The sequence below is a fragment of the Mustela nivalis genome (genome assembly GCF_964662115.1).
Source record: "Mustela nivalis genome assembly, chromosome: 14".
In the NCBI taxonomy this organism is placed as follows: Eukaryota; Metazoa; Chordata; class Mammalia; order Carnivora; family Mustelidae; genus Mustela; species Mustela nivalis.
In genome coordinates, this window is record NC_139033.1 from 30,474,518 (window position 1) to 30,485,871 (window position 11,354).

Below are 11,354 nucleotides of genomic sequence, written 5' to 3' on the forward strand. Positions count from 1 at the left end.
TGAAGTATAATTAGAATAAAATGTTATTTTCATTTCAGGTGTATAGGATATTGATTTACATTTACAGAATGGGAGAAGATATTTGCAAATCACATATCTAGTAAAGGGTTAGTATCCAAAGTTTATAAAGAACTTATCAAACCGAACACCCAAAAAAATAAATAATCCAGTTAAGAAATGGGCGTAAGACATGAACAGACTTTTTGCCAAAGAAGACATACAGACAGCTAACAGACACATGAAATGATTCTCAACATCACTCATCATCAGGGAAATACCAATCAAAGCCACAATGAACTATCACTTCATATCTGTCAGAATGCCCAAAGATGATAACTCAGGATATAAGAGATGTTGGCAAGGATGCTGAAAAAGTCTTACACTGTTGGTGAGAATGCAAACTAGCGCAGTCATTCTGGAAAACAGTATGGAACTTCTTTGTGAAGTTAAAAATGGAACTACTCTATGACCCAGCAATTGCACTCCTAGGTATTTACCCAAAGGAAAAAAAAATATTGATTTGAAGGGGCACATGCACCCCAGTGTTCATAGCAGCATTAGCAATAATAGCCAAATTATGGAAAGAACCCACATGTCCATCAACTTATGAGTGGATAAAGAAGAAGTGGTATTTGTTTATACAATGGAGTATTAGCCATCAAAAAAAATGAAATCTTGGCTACTTGCAATTACATTGGTGGAGCTAGAGGGTATTATGTTAAGTGAAATAAGACAGGGAAAATCAAATACCATATGATTTTACTCATATATGGAATTTAAGAAATAAAATAGATGAATAAAGGGGAGGGGGGAAAAGAGGGAAACAAACCATAAGAGACTCTTAACTGTAGAAAACAAATTGAGGGTTGATGAAGAAAGGTGGATGGGGAGATGAGTTAAATGGGTGATGGGTAGTAAGGAAGGTACTTTTTGTGATGAGGACTGCATGTTAAATTCTATGATACCAATATTACCCTATATGTCAACTGACTAGAATTTAAATAACAACTTAAAACAGAAAAAACATTGAGTTTTTGTAAGAAAAAGAAATATATAATATATATATATATATATATATATATATATATATATATATATATATATATATAATTCTATACATTACTCAGTGGTTACCACAATAAGTGCAATCACCATACAACATTATTATAATATTGTTGACTGTATTCCCCATGCTGTACTTTTCTTCTATGTGGCTTATTTACTTCATAACTGGAAGTTTTTATCTCCTATTCCTTTTCATCTATTTCACTCATCCCACCGACCTATCTCCCCTCTGGCAACCATCAGGTCTCTGTATTTAGAGATTTTTTTTTTTTTTGTAAGTTTGTTTGTTTTTTAGATTGTTCAGATTTAGATTTGTTAGATTTTTAGATGTAGATTAAATGTTTTAGACATGTAAATGAAATAATATGATATTTATCTTTTCTGGTCTTGTTTATTTTACCTAGCATACTGCTAATAAGGCCAATCCATGTTGTTGCAAATGGAAGGATTTCATTCTTTTTTATGGCTGGGTAGTTGCACACACATACACGCACACACATGAATTCTTTATCCATTTATCTGTTGGTAGACACTTGTGTTGCTTCCATATCTTGGAGACTGCAAATAATGCTGCAATAAACACAGGGGTAAATATTATTTTTGAACCAGTTTTTTATTTTCTTTGCGTAAATACCCAGCAGTGGAATTACTGGACAATATGGTATTTCTATATTTAATTTTTGAGGAAACTCCATACTGTTTTCTGCAGTGGTCACACAAATTTATATTGTTGGCAAAAATGCACAGGATTCCCTTTTCTCCACATCCTTACCAATACTTGTTATTTCTTGTCTTTTTTATAGTAGATAGTCTGACTGGTGTGAGGTAATATCTCAATGTGGTTTTAATTTGCTTTTTTCTGATAATGAGTGATATTGAGCAACTTTTCACCTGCCAGCCATCTGTCTTCCTTGGGAAAACATTTACTCATGTGCTCTTTCCACTTTTTAATTAGGTTGTTTGTTTTTTTTGGTGTTGAATTGTATAAATTTTCTATAATATTTGGATATCATGTATTATTTGCAAATATCTTCTCCCATTGACTAGATTGCCTTTTTTGTTGATGGTTTCCTTCGCTGTGCAAAAGCTTTTTATTTTGTTGTAGTCTCAATAGTTCATTTTTGCTTTTGTTTCCCTTGCCTGAGGAGACAGATCCATAAATATGTTTCTAAGACCCATTTCTAAAATATTACCACCTATGTTTTCTTTTGCGACTTTTATGGTTTCAGGCCTCACATACAGGTCTTTAAACCATTTAAATTTATTTTTGTGTATGGTGTAAGCAACAATCCAGCTTTCTTCTTTTGTAGGTAGCTAATTTTCCCAACACCATTTAGGGAAAAGACTATCTTTCCCCATCTTGCCTCTTTTGCCATACATTAGTTGACCGTTTCTCAAGATTGCTTTGGCTATAAGCAGTTTTTTGGGCTTCCATACAAATTTTAGGATTATTTTTTGTTCCAGTTCTGTGAAAAATTCTCTTGGTACTTTGACAGGGATTGCTTTGAATCTGTAGATTGCTTTTGGTAGGGTGAACAATTTGAACAATATTGTATCCCTACTTTAATTTTGTATTAATTTATACTAGTATGGACTCATAGATTTTATTTAGTAGCTTATAATCCATATTCTTATAATTTGGGTATTCAAATTCTGAAAGACAAACTCATCTTTCTTATCCAGTGTAGAGACCATTATCCAATGGAGACCAGTTGAATCCATGGATATTTTTAACATTACCATACAAAGAATTTTATTAGCTGGTCTGGAGAGAATCTGACAGAGGCGCCAGTTTTTTATTCTTGTATGTTAGCTCTTGACATTTCAGGAGAAGATGATATCCCAAAATACAAAGGTTCTCACTTCTAGAAATTCTAATTTCATGCACATCATTAAGTCTTCAACGATAAAATTTCTTAATGATTTAGGTAATGCAGGAATCACATTCAGAGAAAGTTTTCTAGCAGATGTGCAGTAATAATATCAAACTCAACTATTGTATGACCAGAACCCATTTTACATTTGCCAGAACTCTTTAAATGAGCACTTCTAAAACTAAGAATAAATGTTTGTATTTCAGAAAGCTGAATTGAAGAGGGGGGAGGGATTTTGTCTAGAAGTAGGGCTATTTCAAATAACAATTTTCAAACAATACTCTACTTTTAACCAGCATTTCTGAACATCTCCTTAAAAGTGGGTTCAAGAACCATAGACACATTTTCCTATTTGCTTGTTTATTAATAGACTTTGAGAAAATTTCAATTACAAACATTGTAGTAAGACAATTATTGTAACAAAACTATGTCTTGCTTATTACTGATACTGGCATTTAAGTCTGTATGTTCAATACCGGATATTCATTTCTAAGGCATTGCTTTTAATTATAGCCCACATCCGTAACACTTAAATCTTCTACACTTAAGATTCGCAACTGCCCAAATTATCTATTAGGATTTCCTTTGCAGTCTTGTTTGGTTTCCTTTGCAGCATTATCATGAAATACTATTTAAAAGTTAACAAAGTTTTGCCTACATGAATGTAACTATGACTCCATTTTACAAGTTCTCTCATCTAAACACTTTAGAGCTAAGGGGTCACATTTTTATGGGTTTCCCCCCATAGGTACATGTTAAACCTAGAGGAAAACAGTTATAATCACCTATAATTATCGACCTATTGGATGAGCAATACATATATGCTTAATAGGTGAAATGATAGCAATGTGGTATTTAACTTTAAATTATGAGCAATCATAATAGTGATAAGAAAGAATGGTCTTAGCTTAGTTCAGGTTTTGGTCCATCATGATGTTTTTTGGAACATTGGTCAATTCAGCTAACTTCTTAGATGAATTAGAGTTACACTTTCCTTATAGGTGGAATGCTGATAATAATACATGTCCTCAGAATATATATGTACAGTAAGAGAAAAACTGACTTCAAATAAATGTTTTTTTTTTCAGTGTTCCAAGATTCATTGTTTATACACCACACTTAGAGCCTCATGCAATATATGCTTTCCTTAATAACCACCACCAGGCTCACCTAACCCCCTAGCCCCCTCCCTTCTAGAACCCTCAGAGTCCACAGTCTTTCATGGCTCATTTCCCCCTCCGATTTACCTCAATTCATTTTCCCTTTTCCTTCTCCTAATGTCCTCCATGTTATTCCTTATGCTCCACAAGTATGTGAAATCATATGGTAATTGACTTTCTCTACTTGGCTTATTTCATTCAGTATAATCTCCTCCAGTCCCATCCATGCAGATTCAAAAGTTGGGTATTCATCCTTTCTGATGGAGACATAATACTCCATTGTATATATGGACCAAATCTTCTTTATCCATTTGTCCACTGAAGGGCATCTTGGCTCTTTCCAGTTTGGCGATTGTAGCCATTGCTGATATGAACATTGGGGTACAAATGGCCCTTCTTTTCACTTCCTCTGTATCTTTGGGGTAAATACCCAGTAGTGTAATTGTAGGGTCATAGGGTAGCTCTATTTTCAATTCCTTAAGGAATCTCCACACTGTTTTCCAAAGTCTCTTCACAAATTTGCATTCCCACCAACAGTGTAAGAGGGTTCCCCTTTCTCCACATCCTCTCCAACATTTGTTGTCTACTGTCTTGTTAATTTTGGCCATTCTAACTGATGTAAGGTAGTATCTCAATGTGGTTTTGATTTGAATCTCCACAATGGCTAATAATGATGAATATTTTTTTTTCATGTGTCTGTTAGCCATTTGTATGTCTTCATTGGAGAAGTGTCTATTCATGTCTTCTGCCCATTTTTTGACATGATTATTTGTTTTATGGGTGTTGAGTTTGAGGAGTTCTTTATAGATCTTGGATATCATCCTTTTGCCTGTAGTGTCATTTGCAAATATCTTCTCCCATTCCATGAGTTGCCTCTTTGTTTTGCTGACTGTTTCCTTTGCTGTGCAGTAGCTTTTGATCTTGATGAAGTCCCAAAAGTTCATTTTCGCTTTGGTTTCTTTTGCCTTTGGAGACATGTCTTGAAAGAAGTTGCTGTGGCCAATGTCGAAGAGGTTACTGCCTAGGTTCTCCTCCAGGATTTTGATAGATTCTTGTCTCCTGTTGAGGTCTTTTATTCCTTTCAAGTTTATCTTTGTGTATGGTGTGAGAGAATGGTCATGTTTCATTCTTCAATACATAGCTGTCCTATTTTCCTACCACTATTTTTCGAAGAGACTGTCTTTTTTCCACTATGTATTTTTTCCTGCTTTGTCAGATTATTTGACCTTAGAGTTGCAGGTCCTATTTGGGCTGTCTACTCTGTTCCACTGATCTATGTGTATGAGTTTGTGCCAGTACCATGCTGTCTTGGTGATGACAGGTTTGTAGTAAAGCTTGAAATCAGGCAACGTGATGCCCCAGTTTTGTTTTTCTTTTTCAACATTTCCTTAGCAATTTGGGATCTTTTCTGGTTCCATACAAATTTTAGGATTGTTTGTTCCAGCACTTTGAAAAATGCTGGTGGAATTTTGATCAGCATTCATTGAAAGTATAGATTGCTCTAGGCAGTATAAACATTTTAACAATGTTTGTTCTTCTGATACATGAGCATGGAATGCTTTTCCATCTTTTTGTGTCTTCTTCAATTTCTTTCATGAGTGTTCTGTAGTTCTTTGAGTACAGATCCTTTACCTCTTTTGTTAGGTTTATTCCCAGGCATCTTATGGTTTTTGGTGCTATAGTAAATGGAATCAATTCTCTTATTTCCCTTTCTATATTTTCATTAGTGGAGTCTGGGTTTTCCATATAAAATATCATGTCATCTGTGAGGAGAGAGAATTTGACTTCTTCATTGCCAATTTGAATACTTTTACTTCTTTTTGTTGTCTGATTATTGTTTCTAGGACTTTTATTACTATGTTGAACAGTGGCGAGGGTGGGCATCCTTATCTTTGAGATCGTGTTCCTGATCTCAAAGGGAAGACTGTCAGCTTTTCCTCATTGAGAATATTATTCGCAGTGGCTCTTTCCTAGATAGATATTATGAAGTTGAGGAATGTTCCCTCTATCCGTATACTTTGAATCATTTTAATCAGGAATGGATGCCGTATTCTGTCAAATGCTTTTTCTGCATCAATTGAGAAGACCATGTCGTTCTTCTCTCTTCTCTTATTGATTTGTTCTGTCACATTGATTGATTTGTAAATGTTGAACCATCTTGCCACCCAGGGATAAATCCCACCTGGACAAGGTGGTGAATCTTTTTAATGTACTGTTGGATTCTATTAGCTAAGATCTTGTTGAGAATCTTGACATCCATCTTCATCAGAGATATTGGTCTGAAATTCTCCTTTTTGATGGGGTCTTTGTTTGGCTTGGGGATCTGGGTAATGCTGGCTTCACAGGAGGAGTCTGGAAGTTTCCTTTTTGTTTCTATTTTTTTGAAAGAGCTTCAGGAGAGTACGTATTATTTTTCTTTGAATGTTTGGTAGAATTCCCCAGGGAATCCATCAGGTCCTAGGCTCTTGTTTTTTGGCTGGTTTTTGAGCACTGCTTTAATCTTGTTACTAGATATTGGTCTATTCAGGTTGTCAATCTCTTCCTGGTTCAGTCTTAAAAGTTTTTAGGTTTCCAGGAATGCATCTATTTCTTCTAGGTGGCTTAACCTATTGGCATATAACTGTTGATAATAATTTCTGATGATCTTTCTATTTCCTTGGCATTAGTTGTGATTTCTCCCCTTTCGTTCATGATTTTATTAATTTGGGTCCTCTCTGCTTTCTTTTGGATTAGTGTGGCCAGTGGTTAATTAATCTTATTGATTCTTGGGGCGCCTGGGTGGCTCAGTGGGTTAAGCCACTGCCTTCAGCTCAGGTCATGATCTCAGAGTCCTGGAATCGAGTCTCACATCAGGCTCTCTGCTCGGCGGGGAGCCTGCTTCCTTGTCTCTCTCTCTGCTTGCCTCTCTGCCTACTTGTGATCTCTCTCTGTCAAATAAATAAATAAATAAAAACTTTAAAATAAAAAAAAAATTAAAAAAAATATTAATCTTATTGATTCTTTCAAAGAAACAGTTTCTAGTTTTGTTGATGGTTCTACTGTATCTCTAGTTTCTAACTCATTGATCTCTGCTCTATTTCCCTTCTTGTGCACGAGGTTGTCTTCATTTGCTGTTGATTTTCCAGTTCTTTAAGGTGTAAAGAGAGTGGTGTTTTGAAAATTTTCAGGTTTTTTTTTTTTTTGTTTGTTTGTTTGTTTTGAGCGAGGCTTGGATGGCTATGTATTTCCCCCTTAAAAGACTGCCTTTGCCATATCCCATAGGTTTTGGACCAATGTGGCTTCATTCTCATTGGTTTCCATGAATTGTTTAAGTTCTTCTTTGAAACCTGATTGATCCAAACATTCTTAGGCATGTTGGTCTTTAACTTCCAAGTGTTTGAATTCCTTCCAAACTTTTTCTTATGGTTGAGTTCCAGTTTCAAAGAATTGTGGTCTGAAAATATGCAGGGAATAATCTCAATCTTTTGGTATCAGTTAAGCCCTGATTTGTGACCCAGTATGAGGTCTATTTTGGAGAAAGTTCCATGTGTGCTCAAAAAGAGTGAATATTATGTTTTTAGAGTGGAATGTTCTGTATATATCTGTGAGGCCCTTCTGGTCCAATGTGTCATTCAAAGCTCTTGTTTCTTTATTGATTTTCTGCTTGGATGATCTATTAGTGGCATATTACAATCCCCTACAATTAACATATTCATATCAATATGACTCTTTATTTTGATGAACAGCTGGCTTATGTAGTTGGCTGCTCCTGTATTGGGGACATAAATATTTACAATTCTTAGATCTTCTTGGTGGATAGACCCTTTAAGAATGATGTAGTTTCCTTCTTCTATCTTTGACTATAGTCTTTAGCTTAAAATCTCATTTATCCGATATGAGAATCCTACCTCAGTTATCTTTTGAGGCCCGTTGGCATGGAAGATGGTACTTCATCCCTTCACTAGTCTGGATGTATCTTTAGGTTCCAAATGTGTCTTTTGTAGACAACATATGGATGGGTCCTGTCATTTGTCCAGCCTGCAACCCTGTGCTGTTTTATGGGAGCATTTAGGCTGTTCATGTTGAAAGCGATTATTGAAAGATATGTTTTTATTGATATCATGTTGCCTGTGAAGTCCTTGTTTCTATAGACTGTCTGTAAATTTCTGTTCTACGTCACTCTTGGGTTCTTTCTTCTTTTATAGAACCCCCATTAATATTTCTCGTAGTGCCACCTTGGTGGTCACATACTTTTTTAAACCTTGCCAATCTTTGAAGCTCTTTATCTCACCATCCACCTTGCTGGAAAATTTATTCTTGGCAGCATGTTCTTCTCATGTAGTGCCATGAATATATCTTGCCAGCCCTCTTTGGTTTATCAGCTTTTTTTAGACTGGTCTGACCTTATTCAGATGGATTTTCCTCTGTACATAAGGAATCTCTTCCCTCTAGCTGCCCTTAAGACCTCTTGTCTAAAATTATGATTGGTGAATTTCACAGTCAAGTGTCTGGAAGTCTTTCTAGATTTGTTGATCTTGGGGGGTGACTTCTGCCTCTATCTAGTTCCAGTCCCCAGACTGGGGAAATTTCCATCCAGAATTTGTTCAACTCTATCTTCTTGTCTTCTCTCTTTCTCCAACCCCCTCAGTGATCACAATAATTCTGACGTTGGAACATTTTGTGGCATCATTTATTTCCCTAATTCTGTTTTCATGGCTTCTAAGCTGTTTGTTTCAGGCCTCCTCCTGATCTTTTTTCTCTTTGTGTTTTTTAGATCACTAATTGTATCTTCTGCCTTGGTTACCCTGGCTGTTATAGTATTTAGATTATATTGGTTCTCATTGATAGCATTCTTAACTTTTGCCAGGTGGGCCATGACTTCTGCCCTTAGAGTATCTATGTTGTCACTAATGGTTTTCTCCAACCTAGTCATTGCCTGGATAATTGTTACCCTGAATTCCCTATCCAACATATTGTTTATGTCCATATCCAATAGATCTGTGGGAGAGGGCACAGACTTTGAATATTTCCTCTGTTGGGTGTCCCTCCTCCTAGTCATTTTGGTGAGAGATGGTTGAGGACGTATGGCTGAATATATCAACCAGGATCCGGGTAAGGTACACCCTGGAATGCTTTGGAATAATCTGATGACCCCAACAAAAAGAAAAGGAAAAAAAGGAGAGAGAAAGGGAAAACAAAACAAAACAAAACAGAGAAAACCCAGCCAAAATGAGCTCCCAAAGAAAGATTTATAAGGTATATAAACAAAAACAAAGAAAAGACCAACAAAAGTAAATGACAAGAAGAAAAAAAGAACCCATCCAAAATTAACCCAAAGATTAAGATTTATATAATACCAGAACAGAAGCAAATACACAGAAACACTGACAGAAGAATAAAATGGGAGGGTGCTTATAAATCCTCGATGTGGGCAAGGAAGGTTATTTTGGTTCTTCCTGGGTGTATCTTGATATCTTTGTTAAAGGACTCAACTTTCCAGAGATAAAGGGAAATTAAAACTGGTTTATATATAGGGGTAGTATTGAATAGGGAAAAACAATTACCTTGAAGCTTATATGTATATGATTATTAAAAGAGAAATGAAAAAGAAAAAGTTTATGTATATATATGAAAAAGTTTAAGTTAAAAAGTTATTGTAAAATATGTTGTATTAAACCTAATTGTAATGGTAAGGAGTTTAAAAAAATTAAAAGAACAAGAATCATGAGAACAAATAGAAGGAAAAAAAAAAGTTGTATCTATGAAATATACAGATTTTGGGAAAATACAGTGGGCTTAAAATATTGTTTTCCCCTGATGTTGGGGTTTTACAGTTTTATGGGGACCCTGTGGTGGTTGTCCTCTCGTTCTTTTGGTTTGCCTTCTGGGGGCAGGGACTGCTGCATTGTTTTCTCATCAGTCTTGAGTCAATTAAGTCCAGTCCCCCTGGGTCATCAAGGAGCTGGGCTCTTTGGAAACTGGTTTTTCAGGCTTTTGTTCTCTGGAAACTTTTGTTCTTTGGCAGATTTTCATGGCATTTCAGAGGTTCAGTGGAAAGCAAACTGTCTCCCAGTCCTCCGCCTCAGAGACGAGCCTCTGTCTGCCACACTCTGGGTGGTCCAGGACATGCAGACACCCCCTCTGCAAACTCCACTGAACAGCACAGCCTCCCAGGGGCGGTTAGCACCTGGGGGCAGCGAGCACCCCCAGCCACCATCTCAGTTGTTACCCAGGGCCTCACTTGTCTCTGCACCCCCATGCCACTAAAGCCACAAACAATATTGGTCCAGGGAGCCCACTTCTGGTGGCTGTCCTTGTTGGGACAGCTGTCCAGAGTCCAGTCCCTGCTGGGTGTGGTCAGACCTCAAGGTTGTGCAGTTTGCAGAAGGCTGTTGTGGAGGGATTCTAACCAGAAATCATGCTGGGTTCTCTCAGGATTGGGTGGGAGCATTCAGACCCTTGGCTGGTTGTGAAGGCTGCAGTCCTAGACACCAGTGGCTGGCACCCACACCAGGCTCTCCCAGGTGTGGGCAGAAGAAAGAGTGCATTCCCTTGAGTGGTGGTGCAAGCAGCAGAAAGCCGCAGGCTCAGGGACCACAGACTGGAAGCTCTGCCATACTTTCTCTGGCACGGATTGTCACCAGTGGTGGCTATTCTGGGAACGTGGGCTCAGACCCCTGCCTATGACTGCATGTTTCCACCAGTTGCCCCTTAAGATCTTTTTCTCTTTTTGAGTGCTTTTAACCAGACTCCAAGTTAATGGTGGTCTCCAACAGGGCACTTTCATATTGGGGTATTACTTTCCAGTGGGTCACTTCTGGTGGCTCCCTCCCCCTTCTGTTTATCCTTGATATCAGCCAGAGTGTTCCCACTCTGCCTTAGCTCTCCACTAATGTCTTCTGCCCCCATAGAAATCCAGAAGTGTATAATCATACATCTCAGGCTGATTTCATGGGTGTTAGGAGTGTTCTTGTAGATATTTAGCTCATTTAAGGGACCAGTTGAAACAGGGTCTCCTATTCTCTGCCATCTTGGCCCTCCTCTACAAATATGTTTCTTAAGAAACATTTGTGTGATTTAAGCCTCGCCGATATAATTATGTATAGTGAAAGTAGTAACATAAAGCATATTAAGAAAAAGAAGTACTTTCATCTTTTATTTTTATACACTATTTCACTAATTCTCTTCATTTTAGAGCCTAGATATTAGCTAAGTTTCGGACAAAGGAAAATGAACGTGTACCATTTTTAGGCTTATACCAAGAGACTTTTCTTTG